The 23,088-nt window shown below is 49.7% G+C and overlaps 1 protein-coding gene across 1 annotated transcript in view; it reads right to left on the bottom strand.

Annotated features, from left to right (window-relative positions):
- PRPF4 (pre-mRNA splicing tri-snRNP complex factor PRPF4) overlaps positions 1 to 23,088 on the bottom strand; it is a 206,047-nt gene that overhangs the window by 57,547 nt on the left and 125,412 nt on the right. The window lies entirely within an intron of this gene.

Genomic DNA, 23,088 nt, shown 5'->3' with positions numbered 1-23,088 from the left:
GTGAGGTTGAGGGTGAGGGGTTGAGGGTGAGTGAGGGTGGGTGAGGGTGAGTGAGGGTGAGTGAGGGTGAGTGAGGGTGAGGGTGAGTGAGGGTGAGTGAGGGTGAGTGAGGGTGAGTGAGGGTGAGGGGTTGAGGGTGAGTGAGGGTGAGTGAGGGTGAGTGAGGGTGAGGGTGAGTGAGGGTGAGTGAGGGTGAGTGAGGGTGGCTGTTAAATCTGCAGAGATTGCGGGAGGATAATACGTTAAAAAAACATTTTTTTTAAAACCAAGCACATCAGCGGTTTCCACGAAACAGAAGGTCCTACATTTCTTCAGTTATTCAATAAGCAAACTAGAACACACACAAAACTACATTTACCAGAAGCATTCCATTTAGCGCCGTGCACTTGTCAATCACCTGACAGTTGGCAAATCCTCATAATGTGATTATTTCTGTGCTCGTGGATTACTTCGTTGGCAGGCTAATCCTTCGAGGCTATGTAAACAAGTCTCCCGAATGCAATTCAGAGGGAGAAAGTAATGGGGCAGCTAATTGGTTAATCCACGCACTTAAGTCTCTGAACCTCTGCATAAAGATCTGTTTTCTTTACGGTCTTGGGAGGCGAGGCTTGTTTTGTTTCAACATGTCAGCTTTACCTAGTCCGGCGGCTGTTCCTCAGAGCGCTCTCTGTCTGGCAGGCCCACCCCTACCCCAGCATGGATAAAGAGGAGGGAGGGGCGACAGATACGTTTACCAGCCTTTTCTGTGGTGCTGTAAGGAGAAAAGTGTTAGCGAGAAACCGTGAAACACGGAGAGTCGGGAATTACAGCATTATTTTAAAACAGGAAACCCTGAAAGAGGACATAGATGAAATAAGAAGATAAAAAGAATGGTTCTGCGCCCTGTGCACAAGAGATGATCAAAGGGACACAACGATTACTTCTAATGAGAAAGCACAGACGACAGAGCGCATTAAAGAATTCGAGAGAACGAGCTCCGATACTCATTCTTTGGAAGGGCTCCATGAGAACAGAGCCTGGAGGCACTGATTGACAGCAGGGAGCGGGAAAGGTGCAAAGGGGATTTTATTTGGGTTGTAGCTTAATGCCTGCGGTGGCCTGTGTGTTTTGAAGTAGCAAGAGGCTGTATGAACAAGACGGAGGGAAGAGAGGGGAGGGGGGAGGAGAAATGCGACACGGCGGGAAGGGGAGGGGGCGGAGCGGGTAAAATAAACAAACAAGACGGAGGGAAGAGAGGGGAGGGGGGAGGAGAAATGCGACACGGCGGGAAGGGGAGGGGGCGGAGCGGGTAAAACAAGACGGACGTGCACGCGCTTTTAAGCTCAATGCACATGCGCATTGAGCTTAAAAGTCACGGGCACTGCAAGGAATCGCCACGATTCCTTGCAGTGGATAAAGAGTGGATAAGCCCCCATAGTCTCGCTTGCTCGATGCGCATGCGCATCGACAGGCGAGACCTAAAAAGGAAGCCTGCTGCCTGCTTAGGGAACAATGGAAGGCACATTCATGCATCTGGCCTTAATCTCTGCTTCCTAAAACCAGTAGCTGCAAAACAAATTCCTAAGCAGGCTTTTATGGGCAATTAAGCCCACGTCTGTGGAAACAGGCTGCCTCTTGGGGATATGAGTACTGGTTTCCATTACAATACTTTTCAAGAGCACTGAGGTCTCTAATAATCAGTCCACTAGTCACCAGCAAAGACAAGGCCTTAGAAGCTACAGCTATGACTGAAGTGTCTGGCCATTTGTTCGTATGAACAATTTTGCAGCGTGCATCTTTCTGGATTCACTATGCTGTGCATTATCCCGCGATCTGGTGGTTGGGTCCGGATTCGTAGTCTTTTTTCTCTTTTTTTTTTTTTTTTGTAGCCCAGGTGGGCGTCGACGTCCCACCATTTGGTGCACCTTCGTGACGTCGGCACGCTTCCTGCGGAAGCTCCCACCCTTGGGTGCCATCTTCAGATTCTTTTTTCCGCCGTTGGGTCTGGATCGTCGCATGAAGCTCCGGAGAAGTTTCAGGAGAAAAGAAGGAAATACACCAGGTTTTTGAGGGAAAAGGACCAAGGAAAGTCGGAGAAGAAGACTTCCTAGAGCCAGAACGAAGAAAGAGGAGAAAACCTCGTGATTTTCGACGGCCAAGGAGAAAGCGCACGCAGGGGGCCCCCTGAGCGAGCACATGGACAACACTCCTTTCAAGTTCTGCCGTAATTGCCACCACAAGTACGCGCAGAAGGACCAGCATCCAGTCTGCAACCTCTGCCTGCCGATCGACCACTCCAGCGAGGATTGCAACGCCTGTTCAATCTTCACGCCGAAGACTTTGAGAGTTCGAGAGAGACAGAGGGTGGCCCACCACACAATGCAAGGGAAAGGGACCACGCCGACCCTCTACCAGCTGGGTGCCTCCTCCGACGAAGAGGAGAACATCGCCGAGGGACCAGATGACTTCACGGTTGCAGAGACCGATGTGAGACCTTCAAAAAAGGTAGGAGAGTCTACGACCCCGAAAACCCAGACAGGGCCTAGAAAGCCTGAGGGAGAACCCCGAAAAACAGAGGCTAAGTCCTCGAAAGGAGCTACGGCGACGAAAGTTTCGACGTCCGAAGCTGCATCCTCCGATAGGCCCAGCGGATCCTTCGAAAAGGACTCCCAGATGGCAAAGACCAGCGAAAAGCAAAGGTCGTCGAAGCAGACCCTCGAGAAGGGACCCTCGAGCGAGAAGACGCTCAGAATGGCCTCGACGTCAAAGGTACCGTCGAAAAGTCCAGCCGAAAAGCTCGACGCCGAGCAAGCGGCAGAGATGGAGAAAAAGAGAAGAAGGCTCGAGGCCGAAATGGAGAGTATGCTCCAGAGGAAGAGAGACTTCGACGAAAAAATGAAGAACTACTCGATTCCCTCGAAGACCTACTCGATTCCCTCGAAGACCGCTGCGACCGCCGAAGAGGTAGAGGTGCAGGAGGATTTCGAGGCCGAGGAGCCGCCGAAAACTCCAAACCCCACAGATGAGGGAGAAGAGGAGGACTTCTACCGCTCAGAAGGAGATTACCTCCGCGAGAGCTACTACTCAGAATCCTCGGCGTCGCTAGAGGAAGAATGGCAGGATCTCGAGGCCGATAACCCCGAGGAACCTGTGGAGACATACCCTTCGAGGCCTTCGCCGCCAGACGACATCGGGGCTTACTATGAGGTCGTCAAGAAGGCTGCAACAGTCTACAATGTGAAGTTGGAGGAGGAACAGACAAAGGCAGACTTCCTGCTAGAAACTTTGCTCCCCTCGCAGACGAAAAGCAGTTTCCTGCCCATGCTGAAGAGTGTCACGGCCCAAGGGACTGAAGCCTTCAAGGAACCGGCTACATGCAGGTCAGTGACCCCGAGGACGGAGAAGAAATACAATTTCTCCTCCGAGGACCCCCCTTATATCCAGGGCACCGTGGCAGCTGACTCTATAATCGCGGCAACGGCCAGGAGAAGGGCCAACGTGCCAACCACATCTGGGCCACCACCTGATAAGGAAAGCAGGAGGATGGACCTCACTGGAAGAAAAATAGAAAGAAATGCTGCTATGCATTGGAGGATGGCGAACTCCAATGCACTCCTGAATAGACACCAATATCAGCACTGGGATGAGATGAGCCAGTTGCTGAAACACATGCCTGAGCAGTACAGGCAGAGGGCAGCCCACCTCGTGGAGGGGGCAAAGGACATAGCGAACGCATGCCTGAAGACAGCCCTAGATGGGGCAGAAACATCAAGCAGGCTGATGGCCATAGGTATCACTGAGAGAAGGCAGGCCTGGCTCAGAATATCAGGCTTCAAGGCAGAAGTGCAGAACAACATCCTGAACACCCCCTTCAACGGGGAGATGCTGTTCGGAGCATCAGTGGATGACAAACTGGCTCAGCTGAAGAAAGACAATGAGACAGCCAAATCGATGGGAGCCCTGCAATTCAGGGGGATGCGGAGAGGCACCCCCACAAGGAGACCAAATGGTAGAGGTGGAAACCAGCAATCACATTCGCAACAGTCGCACCACCATGGTCAACAGAGTGACAACCAATGGCACCAGGGTCAACAGAGGCAGAATTGGAACTCCCAGAATAGGGGCCAGTCCTTTCGAGGGAGAGAAAACGGACGGGGCCAGAGACGAAGAGGTGGTGATCAACCCCCCCAAAAGTGACTCCATGAGGAAGGAGGCGCTCACCCACCCAAACTCTCCGGGGGGAGAGCACCAACAGCTAAGGAGAGGCTCACACGGACACGGCTCAAGAGAACACACAACACCAGTAGGGGGAAGGTTGAGATTTTTTCTACACGAGTGGAAAAAAATAACCACAGACAAGTGGATACTAAACATTATACAGAACGGATACTGCATAGAGTTGGAAAGATATCCACCAAGCAGAAAGCCAAAGAGAAGGGGTCACAAGGGCAAAGAACTGCAGTTGCTCCAAGAGGAAGCTCAAGAACTGCTCCTCAAAGAGGCCATAGAACCAGTCCCGCACAGAGAACGGAACAAGGGGGTGTACTCAAACTACTTCCTAGTACCAAAGGTGGACGAAAGCCTAAGACCCATCCTGGACCTACGGTTCCTGAACACTTACGTAAAAACTCATAAGTTCAAGATGACTTCCCTGCAAGAGGTCATCCCACAAATAAGGGCCGGGGACTACTTGTCCACCATAGACCTAAAAGACGCATACCTGCACATCCCCATGAACAGGAAACACAAACACATGTTAAGATTCAAGGTGAACGAAGACCACTACCAGTTCACAACACTGGCTTTCGGACTCAAGTCAGCGCCAAGGGTCTTTACCAAATGCCTCGCGGCAGTGGCCGCACACCTACGAAGGGAGGGTATACATGTGTACCCCTACCTGGACGACTGGCTCGTGAAAGCGAGCTCTTACTCGAGGTGCAAAGTTCACGCAGAACAAGTCACAAGAACGCTCACGAACCTGGGCTTCTCCATCCACTGGAGAAAGTGCTCCATGGAACCAGAACAAGTGAAAATCTTCCTGGGAGCCCTGATCAACACGGTCGAATGCAGAGTAACACCCAGCGAGAAGAGAACACTCAGCCTGCTGAGGGAGAAACGTCACTACCAGAGGGGGTAAGTTCTGACAGTGAGGACGGTGAGCAAGATCTTGGGGATGATGGCGTCATGCATCCACCTGGTCCCCAATGTTCGTCTAAAGATGAGACCACTACAGGAGTGGCTACAACAGCAATGGTCACAAGCAGAAGGGAGTTGGGAAGATCTAGTGGTTGTTACGCACAATGTGCAGGAGGAGATGAAATGGTGGTCGAAGGAGAATATAACGATGGGGAAACCTCTAACGCCACCGGACCCAACTGTGACCATCACCACAGACGCATCCCAGAAAGGATGGGGTGCACACATGGACAGGCTCAGAGTGAGGGGTCTGTGGAACCCAGGAGATGCAGTCAAGCACATCAACTACCTGGAACTGAAAACAGTGTTGCTGGCCCTCAAGGCCTTCCAAAAACACCTTTACAACAAAAGGGTGATGATACAGACAGACAACACCACAACGATGTTTTACATCAACAAGCAAGGGGGGACTCAGTCATTCCCCTGTCGAGCTTGGCTCAGGAAATATGGAGATGGGCGATCCCACTCAGGATAGACCTGCTTGCCATACACCTGCCAGGGAAGGACAATGTGGAGGCGGATTGGCTCAGCAGGCAAGCGTCGGTGTCCCACGAATGGGAGCTGAACAGCCAGGAGACAGAGAAACTGTTCAGGAGGTGGGGCACACCAACAATAGACCTGTTTGCTACACGCCAGAAAGCAAAATGCCAACACTTTGCATCGAGGGAACAGGAACCGATGTCCCATGGGAATGCCCTATGGATAAGCTGGTCAAAGAAATTTGCCTACGCTTTTCCACCGACGCCACTGATCCCCAGAGTCCTGAACAAGTGCAGGTCGAGCAACATGACTCTCATCCTTGTGGCTCCCCAATGGGCGAGGCAGACTTGGTACTCTCAGATTATGGAGATGTCGCAGGGCAGAGCACACAAGTTCCCAAAAAGAAGAGACCTTCTCTCCATGGAAGGGGGACAAGTTCTACACCCAGAACCAGAAAGCCTCAGCCTGTCAGCGTGGCTCCTGAGGACTTAGAGTTCGCACATCTAAAACTACCAGAGAGCACACTGCGGGTGCTGAGAGAAGCAAGAAGACCCAGCACGCGGAAGTGCTATGGGGAAAAATGGAAGAGGTTCACGCAGTGGTGCCATAGGAAGAACCTGCAGAGAAAACTGACGAGAGAGTCTACAGTACTTAGATACCTCACGCACCTGATCAAAGCTAAACTAAGCTCGTCCTCGCTGAGGGTTCACCTGGCAGCGATTGTGGCATACACAAGAGGAGAAACAGGGAGAAGTTTCTTCACTTCCAGAGTAGTTAAAAGGTTCTTGGAAGGAGCGAAGAGAATAGCGCCACCCAAGAGGATGCCGCCGCCGGCATGGAACTTAAACGTGGTACTGACAGAACTCATGAAGCCACCGTTTGAACCCATCCATAAAGCATCACTACAAATGCTGACAATGAAGACAGCCTTTCTAGTAGCAATAACATCGCTGCGCAGAGTAAGCGAGCTACAAGCTTTGACGCTGCAAGAACCGTACATACAAATACACAGTGACAGGGTCGTGATGAGGACAGACCCGCATTTCATGCCCAAGGTAGTGTCTAAATTCCACATGAACCAGAGTATCCAGATACCTAGCTTCTTCCAGAAGCCCACGTCAAGCGCGGAGAGGGCGCTCCACACTCTGGACGCAAGGCGGGCAGTAATGCACTATATAGAAAGGACGAAAGAACACAGGAAGACGAAACAATTCTTTGTGTCCTTCGCAAGGAGTTTCCTGGGTAGACCAGTGACTAAGAACACCATAGCAAGATGGATTGCCAAGACAATACAACTCTGCCACAAGCAAGCTGGTGAGGAGCTCACTGAGGGGCCACGAGCCCACTCAACCAGAAAGAAAGGGGCAATGATCGCCTTCCTAGCAAACACGCCCATCCAAGACATATGCCTGGCGGCAACATGGGCTTCAGTGCACACTTTCACTAAACACTATTGCGTAGATGTGCAGATGAACAAGGAAGCACAAGTGGGCCAAAGAGTGCTTCAACATATCTTTAACAACCAACGCTCATCTTCCACCCAGCCGCCACATGAGTGACAAAACCGCTACGAAATCTATGCACAGCATAGTGAATCCAGAAAGATTCACGCTGCAAAACGAATAGTTTCTTACCTGTCGGTGTAGTTTTGCAGCTTGAAGATCTTTCTGGATTCACTAGCGAACCCACCCACCTCCGCCAGAAAGATGAGGCTGGAGAAGGTGGAAGGACATAGAGTAAGATAGGAACGTTTAACAAGACAATATACGTGAAGAAGTTTACGTTGAAGGAAAGTTTAATACACATAGCCATGGATTCACCACAGAGACAAAAAAAAAAAAGACAAAAAAAGAATCCGAAGATGGCCCCCAAGGGTGGGAGCTTCCGCAGGAAGCGTGCCGATGTCACGAAGGTGCACCAAATGGTGGGACGTCGACGCCCACCTGGGCTACAAAAAAAAAAAAAAAAAAAGAGAAAAAAGACTACGAATCCGGACCCAAACACCAGATCGTGGAATAATGCACAGCATAGTGAATCCAGAAAGATCTTCAAGCTGCAAAACTACACCGACAGGTAAGAAACTATTCGTTATCAGCATGGGTGACTGAATTAACTTGGTAGCAGGAAAGTCGCTGATCTCCATGGCTTCAGTGAAGGTTCCATCTGAGAAGTTGGAAGGCTATATGGGGCCTTTTCAAGGCAGGTGGCCTTGGTATGGGCTGAGAACCCATTCTACCGCTCCATCATGGGAACGTGTCACCAGTTGGAGGTTTCCTCATGAGAAGAGTCTTCAGTAGTAGTGGGATTGCGGGCGCACCAAGAGGTGCAAGTCCAGAAACAGAAAGTCTACATGTTTGCATATGAGAGTGCTGCCTCGCTTTTCTGGAAGAGATGAAGGAGGTTGGATCAGTTTTGATGGTGCCAGGCAGAAAAGACATTTGGAGAGTCCCATTTGACTTACACTACTTTGGTCCCACTCCTAACGTTTTAACAAGACAGTGTGAGGCCTGGAGAAAGTTTTTAACATATGATGCTCTCTGAGATTACCACAGAAGGAGTGGCTTTGATTTCACATGAACCTCCTCTTTTGTTTCCATCTCCTCCCACACATTTTCAAGAGCTGTAGCCCAATGCAGATGTTTCTAGATATGAAAATGCTATACATTGTATTGTTGGGCTGTTAATAGAGTATTCAATGTGCATGCTTTACCTGGTCATACATTGCTCGCTTCTGGAAAGGTGGTCCTTAATATGAGGTCATTTCTTTATTTAGGTTTCTGTAAAAAAAATCTTTTGAGAAAAAAAAATAATACTCAACAAAAGGCGGCATGTAGCAAGAAGGTAAATGTCCCATCGATACAAGCTTCGGTGAACATCCTCAGAATCGTTTAGGGAATATTTTTGCTCCACTGCTGCTCTCTAGTGGACTCGTGATGTAATATTCTGTTTTGTCCTGTTGCTAGTATGAGCAACTATGTCCTGCGACGATTTTCCGTTTACAACCGTAGGTTGCTGTCGGTACAGGAATGTCCATGCACAAAATCCTCGCAGGACATTGTTGCTCATACTAGCAACAGCACACAACAGAATATTATATCACCTTTTGGCGAGCATTATTTTTTTTTTCTCAAAAGATTTTTTTTTTTACAGAAACCTAAATAAAGAAATGACCTCATAATAAGGGCCCTTAAGTTGACATTGCATGTGAATTTTATTTTTTTATTTATTTATGAGACTTTTATAGCGCCTGAATCTCCCCATAGGGGTATCTCTGTGCTAAGACTCTTGTGGCCCTACCTAGGAAGAGTTAGAACAATGCAGTTTTCAGGAGTTTTCTGAAGGCCAAGAAGTTTGTACACTGGCGCATCTGTAAGGGTAGTTGGTTACAGTAGCGGGGGGCTAGATGGGAGAATGCTTTGCCCCCCGTACGTGGCAATTTGACACGGGGAATGGGGAGGAGTGCTTGGTGGCTTGACCTCAGGGGCCTGGCCAGTGAGTATCTGACCAATTTTCGGGCTAGATAGCTAGGACCCATATTGTGTAGTCCTTTCTACACCATACAGCAGATTTTGAACTTAACTCTCTTTTTTTATTGGGAGCCGGTGGAGTTTGCGGAGAAGCGGGGTAGAAGGGGTTCTGGGAGGAGCGTTGCTTACCAGACGAGGAGCGGTATTCTGGACTATTGCAAATTTGTTTAAGGATTTTTCTTTGGCGGAAATTAACAGTGCATGCAATAGTCTAGGTGGCTGATGATCAGTGCCTGGATTAGGTTTTAACGTGTGGCTGATGGCAGCAAGGGAAAAACCTTTTGGAGGATGCAGAGAGTGTGAAAGCATAGCCTGGTTGTGGTGTTAATGTGTTCCTCTAATGTTAGTTCCTGATCAACTCGCACTCCTAGGTTTTTCACTATCTGCTTTGGGGGAGGGGCTGGCCCTAATTCCCCTGGCCACCAATTGGGGGACATCTTATTTTTGCTTCTCCAAACAACATGATCTCGGAATTTATCAGTGTTCAGTTGGAGGAAGTTGTCCCTCATCCATTGCACGATGCCTTTCATTCCTACCGAAAAGGTGTTTTGAATGTGCAGATCTGATTTATCGAAGGATAGGAGAAGTTGCGTGTCATCAGCGTAGGAGATGGGGATTAAACCTAGTTTCCTTAATAGCCCTGCCAAGGGGGTAACAGATCTTGAATAATGTGGGGCTTAAACAAGAGCCCTGCAGAACTCCCTTGGTGACAGTAGTGGTCTGGGAACGGTATGGGCCGAGGTTGATTGTTTGTGTTCTATTAACTAAGAAGTCAGTCAGCCAGTAAAAGGCTTTACCCCGAATGCCTGAAACGTTTGAGCAGGATCTGGTGGGAGATGGTATCGAAGGCAGCAGACCAGTCGAGCAGCACCAAAAACACTGCCGGCCACTGTCCGCTGCCATTCGGATGTTATCAGTAACTGCCACTAGTGCTGACTCAGTGCTGTGCCTTGGGCGAAAGCCAGATTGTGATTGGTCAAGGCGATTAGCGGAGTCGGTGAACTCCGATAGGTGTTTGTTTACATGCTTTTCCAGTAGCTTACTGTATTGAGGGGGCAGAGAGATGGTGTGGTTGTTAGTGACATCATCTACTGGAGCTTTAGGGTTTTTCCTTATGGGGATAACCTGTGCTGCTTTCCACTCAGTGGGGAGGATGCCTTCTTCAAAGGAGCTGTTGAGGATAGAGCAGATTGGTGCCGAAAGAGTTTTGGATAGCATTGCAGAGGTCTTTACAGGTAGGGGATCTAATGGGGCTCCAGATTTGACTGTACTTAGGAGGGTGTCTACTTCTGTAGTGGTGAGAGCTGGAAAGATTTCAAGGGTAGAAGTGTCAGTTACAATGAAAGGAGCGTCTATGTGAGGATCAGATATTTTTCCTATTTTCTACGAGAGGTGGTTAGCGATGTTGTAATAGAGGATTTGGGATGGGGCCTCTTCGATGTTGCAAGCTTCTGGGTTGGTGAATGATTTTAATATCTGGAACAGTGTGTGGGGGAGTTTTCTGCTTTATCGATCTGTAGTGCTATGTGTGATTTAAGAGCTGATTTCAAGTTTTTATGGTAAGCTGCTAGTGCACTTTTAAATTGATTTTTGTCTCAAGGGTTTTGAGAAAGTCACCAAAGACGTTCTAATTTTTTACAGTGGCTTTTTTCGGTTCTGAGGGTAGGGGAGTACCATGGGGTGTGTAAACGTTTGTTGGGGTTTGATTGAGGTTTCAATGGGGCTAAACGGTCTATGGTGGATAGCGGACTTGTTAGAGAAGCAAGTCGTTTCTCTGTATTGTCGGAGTTCAAGTTGTAGGGAGGGGTGAAGGCTTCCTGGAAGTTTATAGGTGCAATTTTATGCCACTGTCTGTATTTCCTAGTAGATTTAGTTTTAGGGCCCATACGGCATTGTGGGCCGCTGATGGTAAAGTCTATCATAGAATGATCTGACCATTGCAAGGGGCTGGTGGCTTTGTAGATCAAGTTAGGAGAGTTGGTTAGAATTAAATTTAACATATGTGCGGTCTGATGGGTAGGGTCATTATTTACTTTACTTAGATCGAGCGTGGTAAGGTCAGTCAATAGTGTTGCAGCTTCTTTGTTTTCGGGATTTTCCCCATGTACATTAACCCCTTTGGTGCTCATGACGGAGTGGTTCCGTCATGAGCTCCGGTTGGGCTGTGCTAATGACAGAACTGCTCCGTCATGGCCCCGCCCGCTCAATAGAACCTACAGCACAGTGTGAAAATTTGTGCCGCGCTGAAGGGGTTAAAGTCTCCCAATAGTAGGAAATTCTTAGTTGAAATCACATGAGGTGAGATCAGTTCCACTAGTTGAGAAGGAGAGCTGGATAGGGGTCCTGGGGGAACGATATACCAGGGCATCTTTCCAGCAGAGTTGGGAATGTAATTCAGCTCTGAAAATTAGTATCTCCATGGTGTCACTGAATAGTTGATCAATGATGGAGATTTTGATAGGGTCTTTATGAATAATTGCTAAACCACCACCTGCTTTATGGGGTCTGTCTTGCCTCTGAATGCGGTAGCCCTCCGGAAGTGCAATCGTGATATCGGGGTTGGAGTGGGGCTTAGTCCACGTTTCAGTCAGAAACCCGAGGTGAGGGAGGGTGGAGGATAGTAGATCCCAGATGTTAATTGCATGTTTGGGTAGGGATTGAACGTTAGCCAGGAAGCAGTTCCAGTCTCTATTATTCTGATGGGCATAGTGTAGGGGCTCTTTCTGCATCCTCTTGATCTGCACTGGCCTGGTATTATTGTGGAACGAGGTGACGTTGGTTGCCTTGCATGTCGAGTGCAAGTATGAAAGGTATGGATAGAAGCAAAACTCCGTGTTGTGGTGGGAGTATGATTGTTTTGACCAGCTGGATCAATTTTGGATATCCCTTGGTTTGACATGTCAGAAAATGGACGACGAAATACACTTCTACTGTCTGAGGAAGCTGCATTGTCTGCATTACTGGAGCAGAAAGGAGGAGCCACAGACACTGAAATGGTGGCAGAATGGAACGAGCATTTGCAATTCAATAGGTCTCGCATTAACGAGAGTTTAAGCTATTGCAATGCAAAGGCCTATTGCATTGCAAATATTTGTTTTACTAGTGACCATTTATGGAGATCGCACCCCTTTCTTTAAACAAGCCGCATCTAAAGAAAGGGGTGTGTCCTACATTAAAGTAAAACTGCGGCATGGGGGCTTTGACCCAAAAAACGCATCTGTTTTATCAAGTTGACAAACAGTTGTTTTTTGGGGGTAAATGTCCCCACGCAGCGCTTTCACTTTAATGTCAGCCGCATACCTTTCTTTAGATGCAGTTTGTGTAAAGAAAGGGGCGCGGTGTTCATAAATGTGAAAGCGCCGCATGGGCACTAGTTAACAAAAAAATAAGTGTGGTGCTAAATGCGGACCGCGCTGTTAAAATAAATACATTTTTAAAATGCGGCCGCTATAGTTAAAGTGGACTGCCATTAAAAAAAATGTTTATTGAAGCGCGCTACTGCTGCGTGGTTGTGGGTGGAATAGTGGAAGAACATTAAATAAAATAGTGCTCACCGACCTTTAAAGCAAACCATGTAACAACACCAGCAAAACGTCCAGTCATTATGGGAGGTAACAATTGCAGGCAAGGCGGTACCAAGGAGGGACTAACAAACCTAAAAACCACTCAGAAGCCAGCGTTTAAGAAGGACAATGACACAAGATAATAAAAAATATGGGCGGAGAGTGGGCGGGGTTTCAAAGCCATACTCCAATACTGCATGCCTCACAGCAGCGCATGCGCTGCCCAGGCTCGACCTAAAAAATGGCTACCCCTAGAAATTCCATGAGGACCTTTTAACAGGATATTGCTGATTAGTACTTCCCCAGCACTGCCATGTGGTTAATAGCAGACGAATGGGGGTGAGTCAGCAGATTATGTTGCTAAGGGTGAGGACATTTCTAGGCAAGGTCTGCTACTTTAGGAAGGCTAAAGACAGTCAAGTGCAAAGTCTTCACACGTCATTGTTTTGATGTTTTGGATACTTCTGCCTGGAGCCAGCAGGGTACACAACGGTTGTGCCTGCCCTCTAGCCAGAAAATGAAAGGGCATCACTCCCAAAACAGTTCCCAGACTTTAGACAGTGGATCCACATCACATCTAGAAAATTAGTATAAACGTGAGACCCAGAGCATTCCACTTTTTTCCAGTTCAAAGTTCTTCTTGAGCAAGGGAGTGCTCTTTAGATAACTCAAAGAGTTATGGAGATCCAGGGATGAAGTGTGCATGACAGCCTGTCTCCCAGGGGTAAGAGGACACCATCACCTAACATTGGCACAACCTGCTGGAGAACCTATGGGTTTGCCTTGTGCCTATAAACCAGACTGTGTGCTCAAAAAGGGAAGAAAAGTTCCTGGCCCTGCAGGAGGAGTGACTGTCCCGGAGGAGAAGCCCAGGGTGTTAGCCGCATGTTGAGCATGCAGAAGAGCCGATTTGTACCAGGAACATAACGGATGGCACCCTGAACTGGGAAAAGCCATCTGGCCTCCCTGTGTGGTTCACGTGACAAACTGTATGAAGTAATAAATCCCAGGTGACAGAATACTGCCCAGAATTACTGCAGCGTGACCAGAGAGATAGGTTATTTTGCTGCCCAGCAACACAGCTGTAACTGAACCCCCCCCCCCCCCCAAAAGGCACGAGGCCACAACTGCCAAAGACGAGCAACCACTGCTAAGATCCACCATGCAGCTTGTTCACAGTGGCATAATCTGGGAGGCGGAACCTCTGCCCACGATCCTGTGCCTGCAGAAGAGAACGCTGGCTGTGCGAACACAAGGAGTGCACCACCAACATCATGCCCAAGCCGCTTCACAGCAAACACCACAGGGTCAAAAACTGAGAGACTGTGCATCTATACTACTATTATAAAGAGAGAACAGAAACCTTTTGGCAAGGTAAACTCGGGAACCACAGCGCCAATCCACACACCCAATACATTGTTGTAATCCTCAGGGTGTGTAGATGGACATAGGCTGCATAAAATTAAAAAAAAACGTAAATTAAAAAATTAAAGTTTAAAAAGAAAGTAGTCCCCTAAAACAAGCGCCGGCCTCGACGTAGCGCTGACCACGACCTACACCTGCGTGATGACGACAGGCGGGGAGGAGCGGCGGCTCAGGTAAGGCGAGGCGGTCCAGGCAATGTCGGGGCGGGCGGGGGCCCGGGAGTGGCGGTGAAGTCCGGAGCGCGGCTGAGGTAAGGCAGAGGCGGGAGGCAGGCGGGCGGAGGGCGGTATAGGCAATGTCGGGGTGGGCGGACGGGAGGGCGGGCAGGGGCCAGTATAGGCAATGTTGGGGCGGGCGGGTGGGGGCCAGTATAGGCAATGTCGGGGCGGGCGGGGGCCGGTATAGGAAATGTCGGGGCGGGCGGGCTGGGGCGGGGACCCGGCCTGGACTAAACAAAAGCACAAAATGCTGCCCCCAGCCCCCTTCTGCCCCCGGGCAACGCCGGGGCGGGCTGCTAGTTGTACATAAAGTTATAAGCCTGCACGTTATGGAGAGTAACAATGGCCAGTGCGAACTCTTGCTCAAGATCCAAACAGAACCCCACAGGTGTGCGTGTAGAACCATGTAGCTGAATCCCCATTTACTGAGGGTATTATTTTGTGGAATAAGAGCTCTACTGCTCTTCTCGCCTCCTTGGAGGAATCCATTAGAAGCCCCTGAAAGTTAAAGCCCCTGCAGACACTACATGCTCAAGCCAAAGCACTTCTAAGCCATTAAGAACAGTTCATGCCCTTCCAGTCACCTTCAACACTACTTCTTTCAAGGAACCCCAGAGCCTGGACATCCTCTGCACAGTATTAGTCTATTCGGGCCAGGAGAGGCCTTGTTTGACTGCAACCGCAGTGACCACCTGCAAGGTAACAAAGTATCATGTGCCTCATCGAGTATCCCACACTACTCATGTCCACAATCGCAGACAGACCACACCAGCGCTCACACCACATCCACACAACACAGGGATCAAACCTCATACACATTCCACAAACCATCATGAACCCACAAATTACCAAATACACACCAACTTATGTTTATTAAGCACATTGTGAAGTACTTCATAATTCAGACATGGCAGGACTAACCAGCTATCAAACTAAATGCACTCTTTGTCACAGAAACATGGTTCACTCCCACATCCTCAAGCAACCTATCTGTCCATATTCCCATATGGTACAGCATTCAAAATGCAGACGGAACACAAAAGATTCACACCGTCTTCTACAAGTCCTACTGGGCCTGCAGAGAAGAAAAACAAGTGACACTAAGATACATGGAGCATCATGCCACTTCCCGCTCTTAGCAACCTTTCACCTTATCTATAGGCCTCAACGACTAAACTAAGACTTCACAGACAGATTTGCATTCTTTTTCATGATCTCAGCCATCAAACATGCCCATAGCACCATCCGCAGTAACTTCAACCTCATAAACAATCAAGCATGAAGAAAGCCAGCCACACCCCTGTCCCTGCTTCCAAGACTGATTTTGGCCCTGGCTTCATTTGGCAGGATACAATTGTCTTGCCAATTTTGTACCTGCATGCATAGACAGTCACTTGCCCATGTTCTGTTGACAGCCATCTCAGACTGTTCTTAGAGCAGAGGTACAGTTAAACATTGTACTAGGCCTTACTTTGTTACATTTCATTTTGAAATGTTCCTCTCCTTGGCCCTGGATACACACTGGCCCCTCAACACCAACCCCACAAGTATTTCTTGCTCCCCAGCAAAGAAGTGCATACTGGGAAAAGGAACACAAATATAGAGGTTGGGATGAAGGGGGAGTGAGGAACATTACCAGAAGGCAGGCAAGATTATCCCACTCTAATCAAGATACTAAAAGTGGTGTATCTATTAATATTCAATATGCTGCATAAGTACTGCAAATCTCTCTAGGGGATGCTTGCCTCAAACTCAGCCTGAGATCTCTTGAACAACCAAATATAGCTGGCATGCCATGCTCATGTAGAGTCCCGAATCATCAAACATTCTGTACACCCAAGTGTCACTTGAACGTAGAAAACTTCAGAAACCTAGAATCCGGATTTGTGTATTTTACCAAACACTTATTCCACTTATGTTTTGGAAAATTCTGCACATACGGCATTTTTTCCACAGTTGGAAGACGAGCGGGAGGGGCAGAATTGTTAATATACTCTTGTGAGGGGCACATTTTAGCCATTTACAAAGGTGGTTAACTCATATCATAAGGTTCACTTTGTGGATATTAACAAACCTTCATAATGTATGTTCACCCCAAATTTGCTGATGTGGTGAACAAACAAAGCAAGGAGTAAGGAATATGCTACTCACCAGTATGCATCTGTTCTTGGCATGAAGGGCTGCTGACATTCATATCTGTGCATAGATCGCCGCCTAGTGTTGGGTCCGGATGATTGCACATTGTTGTCCTGGAAGAGTCTTCGAGGTATCACGAGATAGGTGGCTCCTCCCCTGGACTACAGTGCGCATGGGCATCCTCTCCATCCCCAGATTGTTTTTCGCCATTGTGGCAGAGATGGAGTGTAATACTGAAAATGATGACCATGCCTGAAAATGCTTCTGAGAGCTGCAGCTGCGACAGGCACCGGGGAGGAGGGTGGGCGATATGAATGTCAGCAGCCCTTCATGCCAAGAACAGATGCATACTGGTAAGTAGCATATTCCGTTCGAGGCATGAGGGCTGCTGAATTCATATCTGTGATTAGAATAAATAGCAGTCCCCTCCTTACTGGCGGGTGCCCGTGCCAGCTGCAGCAGTCTGAAAGAGAGTTCTGAGAACAGCCTGACCTACAGCGGCTTGCTGTTTGGAGTGTACATCTACGCAGTAGTGTTTGGTAAATGTATGTATGGTGGTCCATGTGGCTGCTCTACATATGTCCTCTAGAGGAAAATTACCCAGGAACGCCATGGAAGCCCCTAACTTGCGTGTGGAATGCGCTCTTGGGGGAACTGTTAATGTGCGTTTAGCTTTTTGATAACAGATCTGGATACATTTAACAATCCACCTGGCTATACTGACTTTGAGATAGGGTTGCCTTTATGTTGTGGAGAGAATGCAATGGAGAGTTGTTTAGTCTTCCGAAAGTCTTTTGTCCTGTCAATGTAATACAGGAGAGCTCTTCTGACATCTGAGGTGTGCAGTGCTCTGTCTGCCACCGAATCTGGATTAGGGAAGAAAACTGGCAGTTCTATATTTTGGTTAAGGTGGAACTGCGAAACCACCTTTGGCAGGAATTTTGGGTTGGTGCGGAGCACCACTCTATTTGCATGAATTTGCAGGTAAGGTTCCTGAATCGTGAGAGCTTGCAGTTCACTGACCCTTCGTAGCGATGTAATAGCTACTAGGAAGGCCACCTTCCAGGTGAGGAACTGTATTTCACAGGAATGGAGCGGCTCAAAGGGCGGCCCCATGAGTCGAGTGAGAACGACATTTAAGTTCCAGACAGGTGAAGGGGGGTGTCTAGGAGGGATCACCCTTTTAAGTCCTTCTAGGAAGGCTTTAATGGCTGGTACTCTGAAAACTGAAAGGTGCTGCCTGTTCTGCAGGTAAGCGGCTATGGCCGCCAGATGGATCCTGATGGAACTGTACGCCAGGTTGCATTGGTACAGATGCAACAAGTAACAGATGATGTTTTGTGTAGACGCGTCCAACGGATCAATGTTGTTGTTGGAGCAGTAAATAACGAACCGCTTCCATTTGGCTGCATAGCAGGCCCTGGTAGTCGGTCGTCTTGCCTCCTTGATGATGTGCATGCATTCTGGAGGCAAATTAAGGTACCCAAACTCTATGACCTCAGGAGCCAAATCGCAAGGTTCAACTGATGGGGATCTGGGTGCTGAATGTCGCCATGGCTCTGCGTGAGGAGGCTGGGAGTGAGGCGCAGCCGCTGGTGAGGCACCACTGAAAGTTCCAGGAACGTGGTGTACCAAGCCTGCTGTGCCCATGTTGGAGCAACCAGGATGAGTGTCATTGAGTGTTGTCGCAGTTTGCGTGCCACCAGAGGTATGAGGGGGGCTGGCGGAAAAGCGTACGCAAATCTGCCTGATCAGTTCATCCATATCGCATTGCCCTGAGACTGCGGGTGTGGGAACCTGGCGGCGAAGCTTGGGCATTTCGCGTTCTCGCTTGTGGCGAAGAGGTCGATGCCCGGATGACCCCACTGTTGGAAGTACGGGCGGAGAACAGACAGGTGGATCTCCCACTCGTGCATCTGATGACTGTGCCTGCTGAGCAGGTCCGCCATCTGGTTGTCGACACCCGGGAGATGCTCCGCCAAGAGGAAGATGTTCTGTTGAATGGCCCACTTCCATATGCTCTGGGCTAGGCGAGACAGCTGGGGGGAGTGTGTGCCTCCCTGCTTCTGGATGTAATACATGGCGGTCATGTTGTCCGTCCGGACTAACACGACCTTGCAGCACAGGTGCAGCTTGAACGCCTTCAGTGCCATGAAGATTGCCATGAGTTCCAACACATTGATATGCATCCGTTGCTGTTGTGCAGTCCATAGTCCCTGCACTGTGTGGTGGAGGACATGCGCTCCCCAACCCTGGAGAGATGCGTCCGTCGTCAGTACTATTTGTGGGACAGGCTCTTGGAACGGTCGGCCCCTGCAAAGGTTTTGTGGGTTCCACCAATGCAGAGAGTTGTAAGCCCGACCGGTCACCAACACTAGGTCCTGTAGACGACCATGAGCCTGATTCCACTGACGGGCTAAGCATTCTTGAAGGGGTCGCATGTGCAGCCTCGCGTGCGGGACAATGAATATGCAGGATGCCATCATGCCGATCAGTTGCATGAAAACTTGCGCCGGGAGGGCCCGCTGAGGCTGGAACCTCCGGATGAGCGCTTGCATGCTGTTGACCCTGGCTGTGTTGGGCTGCGCCGTGGCTGACTGGGTGTTTATCGTCGCCCCTAGGTACTGCTGGACATGGGATGGCTGCAGGTGAGACTTTGCATAGTTGAGAGAGAAGCCCAGACTGTGAAGGAGATGAATAGTTCGTGACATGTCTTGGCCGCACTGCTCGGCAGATTTGGCCTGCACGAGCCAGTCGTCCAGGTAGGGGTACACGTGAACCCCTTCTCTGCGAAGGTGTGCTGCCACAGTCGCTAAGCACTTGGTGAAAACTCTGGGAGCAGTAGTGACCCCGAACGGCAGAACTTTGAATTGGTAATGCTGACCGTTGATGGTGAACCTGAGATACTTTTTGTGACTTGGGTGAATGGGAATGTGGAAATACGCATCCTTGAGGTCCAGGGTGGCCAGGAAGTCGCCCTGACGGAGCAGTGGCAGGACTTGTTGTAAAGTTAGCATGTGAAAGTGCTCTGAAAGGATGTACTGGTTGAGGGGTCTGAGGTCTAGAATGGGCCTGAGGGACCCGTCCTTTTTTGGAATCAAGAAGTACAGGGAGCAAACCCCCGCACCCCTTTCGTCGGCAGGCACGAGTTCTATGGCTCCTTTTTGCAGCATGGAGAGTACTTCTTGCTGCAATAAGAGCGAGTGCTCTGCGGACATAGGACGGCTCCTTGGGGGTATGTTGGGGGGGTGGGTGGAGGTCAGCTCTAGACAATAGCCGTAACGGATAAGTTGTCTCACCCACCTGTCTGTTGTGATGTTGTTCCAGAGTGGCAGGAACTGTTGGAGTCTCCCCCCGACGGGTGTTAGATGGTCGGGGGGCAGTGACATGAAGTCACTGTTTGTTGGGAGTGGAGGACCTGGCGTTGTTATTGCCGCGGCCTCTCCCTTTGGCATTGTTCCCACGGTAACCACCTCTGGTGTTCTTATTGTATGTAGATTGCGTGTTGCCCTTGGCGTACTGCGAATGCTGTTGAGCCTGTCCTCTTGTTGCTCCCCTGTTACCGGAGCGACGAAAGGAATTGCCCCGAAACTGCTGTGACTGGAGAGCCCCCATAGATTTTGCGGTCTCAGTGTCTTTCTTCATCTTCTCAAGTGTAGTGTCAACTTCGGGGCCAAACAGGAAGTCCGGATTAACCGGCTGATTGAGGAGAGTTGTTTGGACCTCGGCTTTAAACCCTGAGATGCGCAGCCATGCATGGCGGCAAAGCATCACGCTAGTATTGACTGCCCTCGCCGCAGTGTCTGCTACATCCAGTGCGCATTTGATGGACGCATTGGAGACTTGTTTACCCTCTTGAATAACCATCTCAGCTGCCTCTCTGTACATGTCAGGCATGTGCTGCATCAATTGTTCTAGGGTGTCGTAGTGCGCCCTGTCGTACCTAGCCAACAGGGCTTGTGTATTGGCTATTCTCCAAATGTTAGCGGCCTGCGCCGCCACACGCTTCCCAGATGCCTCAAAGATCTTTGACTCTTTGTCCGGAGGGGGAGCGTCACCAGTGGATTGAGAATTAGCTCGTTTGCGCGCATTAGCCACCACAAGGGAGTCCAATGGGAGCTGGCCTTTGATGTAGGTTGGGTCCACTGGAGCAGGCCTATATTTCTTGTCGATCCGGGGATTGATAACCCTGGCTTTAGTAGGCTCCTTGAAAATGGCAGGGGCATGCTTGAGGACTCCTTTAAGCATAGGCAAAGTCTTGGTGGTACGTTCAGAAATGGAGAAGGTATCAAACAAGAAGTCCTCTTCCACTGGCTCAGCATGCATCTCGACGTCATGGTTGAGGGCAGCACGCTCTAGCAAGGCATTGAATGCAGTAGTGTCCTCAGTTGGTGAAGGTTTCACGACGTAGGACTGAGAGTCTGGAGCGGTGTGGGGGTCATCAGGGTCATCGCCTTGATCTCATGCTCCAGACCATTGATTGGAGACCTCTTGATCAGTGTCAGTATTATAGGAGAAGCCCATTTGACTAAAGTCTGCATTTATGTCCTCCTCACTCTGTGTAGGAGAGTGAACACCATGGTGTGAGTAGTCCTGTTCCACAAGGACCGGAGAGGTGGTGGAGACCCTCTTTTGTTTGAGAGGAATTTTGTAACCCTCCAAGGGACGGTCAGGCGCAAGCTTCCGTTTGAGGACGGTAAGCTTGCCCGACTCCGAGTCAATATACATTTTTGCCTGGTCGTCATAAGAAGGTTCCTGATAGACGAGCCGTGCCTGGGAGGACACTGTCTCAGTGGACACCTGTAGTTGCTTCGGACGGGCTGTGGGCGGAAGGCCAAACTTAAGCGGCGTCGAGGCCGCGTGCTTCGATCCCGAAGCGCCTGTTCCGGTTTTCTTCGACGCCTGAATAGGCCTCTCACTGGACCGCGTCGAATCGAGCTCCCGGCGCGGTGCACCTCCAATCTTGGGCGTCGACGACAAAGTCGGGGCGTCCTTGGCAGTGGCTTCGACCCTTTTAGCCAGCCCAGCCTTGAGACCCGAGAGGGGCGGCTGCAAGTCCTTTTTCAGCGTAGGTTCCTTGCCCTTCCCGCCATCTTTTGCCGATGACGCGGGCGCCGAGGCGACGCTCTTGTTGACTGTGCCCGGCTTCGAAGGCCCAGCTTTGGCGCCGACAGAAATCTTCGGCGCCGAAGGAGCGTCGACAGCCTTCGAGGAGGTCTTCGACGTCGAACCGACCACCATCTTGAGCAGTTTCGGTTTCGGCTCAGTCTGTTTCGGTTTCGATTTTGCAGAATCGACCGATGGCTCCTTCGAAAGGATCTTAGCCTGGCCATGACGCGGGGCTGTAGACCTCGAGGATGGATCTTGGCTAAGGCCTTTTGGCGATGCCTCGACCGGAGCTGGAGTGGGCTGATTAGCAATGGTAGGCCCCGTGGGCGGACTCGGTTCTCCACCGGAGTCGTCATCAACGGCCGCGAGGGCCTGATCGTCGTCCCCTACCTCGACGACGTTCGTGTCGTGGGCGAAGTCCTCATCTGGGTTGTCCACCTCGAAATTGGAGTCGTGTTCCGACGCCGGTTCCGACATCTCCTCGGGAGCGTCGTCTTCAACCTCTTCATCGTCTTGGAAGAGTTCATCGTCCCCGGCATCGAAGATGTTTTCAGGTGCTGGAGTTGACCGCTGGGCCGACTGCCTCGCCGTGCGTCGAAGTTTGATAGTTTTCTTCTAGCGGAACCTGGAGCAGGCGAAACATTTGGACTCGTCGTGGTCGGGGGACAAACAGGTATTGCACACAGGGTGTACATCCAAGTTCGAATATTTCGAATTACAAACGGGGCACCGCTTAAACGGCGTCCTTTCCATCGTCGATGTAGTCGGGGCCTGTGTAGTCGAGAGAATCTTCTTTCGACGCCGATCGAAGAACCGAAAGGGCCAGGCACCGAACGATACAATACCGACGCGAAGAAGGCCTTTTGGCCTTAGAAATCGAAAGAGTATAAGTTATTTAACTGGAGTTAAGATTAGACATCCGAACCCAATGGCGGAAAAAAACAATCTGGGGATGGAGAGGATGCCCATGCGCACTGTAGTCCAGGGGAGGAGCCACCTATCTCGTGATACCTCGAAGACTCTTCCAGGACAACAATGTGCAATCATCCGGACCCAACACTAGGCAGGGATCTATGCACAGATATGAATTCAGCAGCCCTCATGCCTCGAACATGTGCAAACAGTGTGAAACCAAACATTTGCAATGCAATTGGTCTCGCCTTTGGGACCTTATATGTATTTAGCTATGCAGCACATTAGCCTGGGTGCTGAAACATCTACTGTTCTTTAACATGTTGGGAAAGTAAGCACCAAACTGCGTGACACACCAGGTATGGGAACACATGGAGAGAAATATTGCCTTTCAGCTGGAAATGGTATAGTCCAAAGCTGTGTTTTTAATATAAAAGCAGGGGCTTAGGTGGTCATATCACTGAAAATACAAGATTTGAAAAAAACATTATTGTCTACGGGTGCTCGTGGAAGACAATTTCTATGGACTGGAATCTAGAAAAT

The sequence above is a fragment of the Lissotriton vulgaris genome, chromosome 5 (genome assembly GCF_964263255.1).
Source record: "Lissotriton vulgaris chromosome 5, aLisVul1.2, whole genome shotgun sequence".
NCBI lineage: Eukaryota > Metazoa > Chordata > Amphibia > Caudata > Salamandridae > Lissotriton > Lissotriton vulgaris.
The sequence above is the reverse complement of the archived record's forward strand: the minus strand, read 5'-3'. Positions and strand labels throughout refer to the sequence as shown.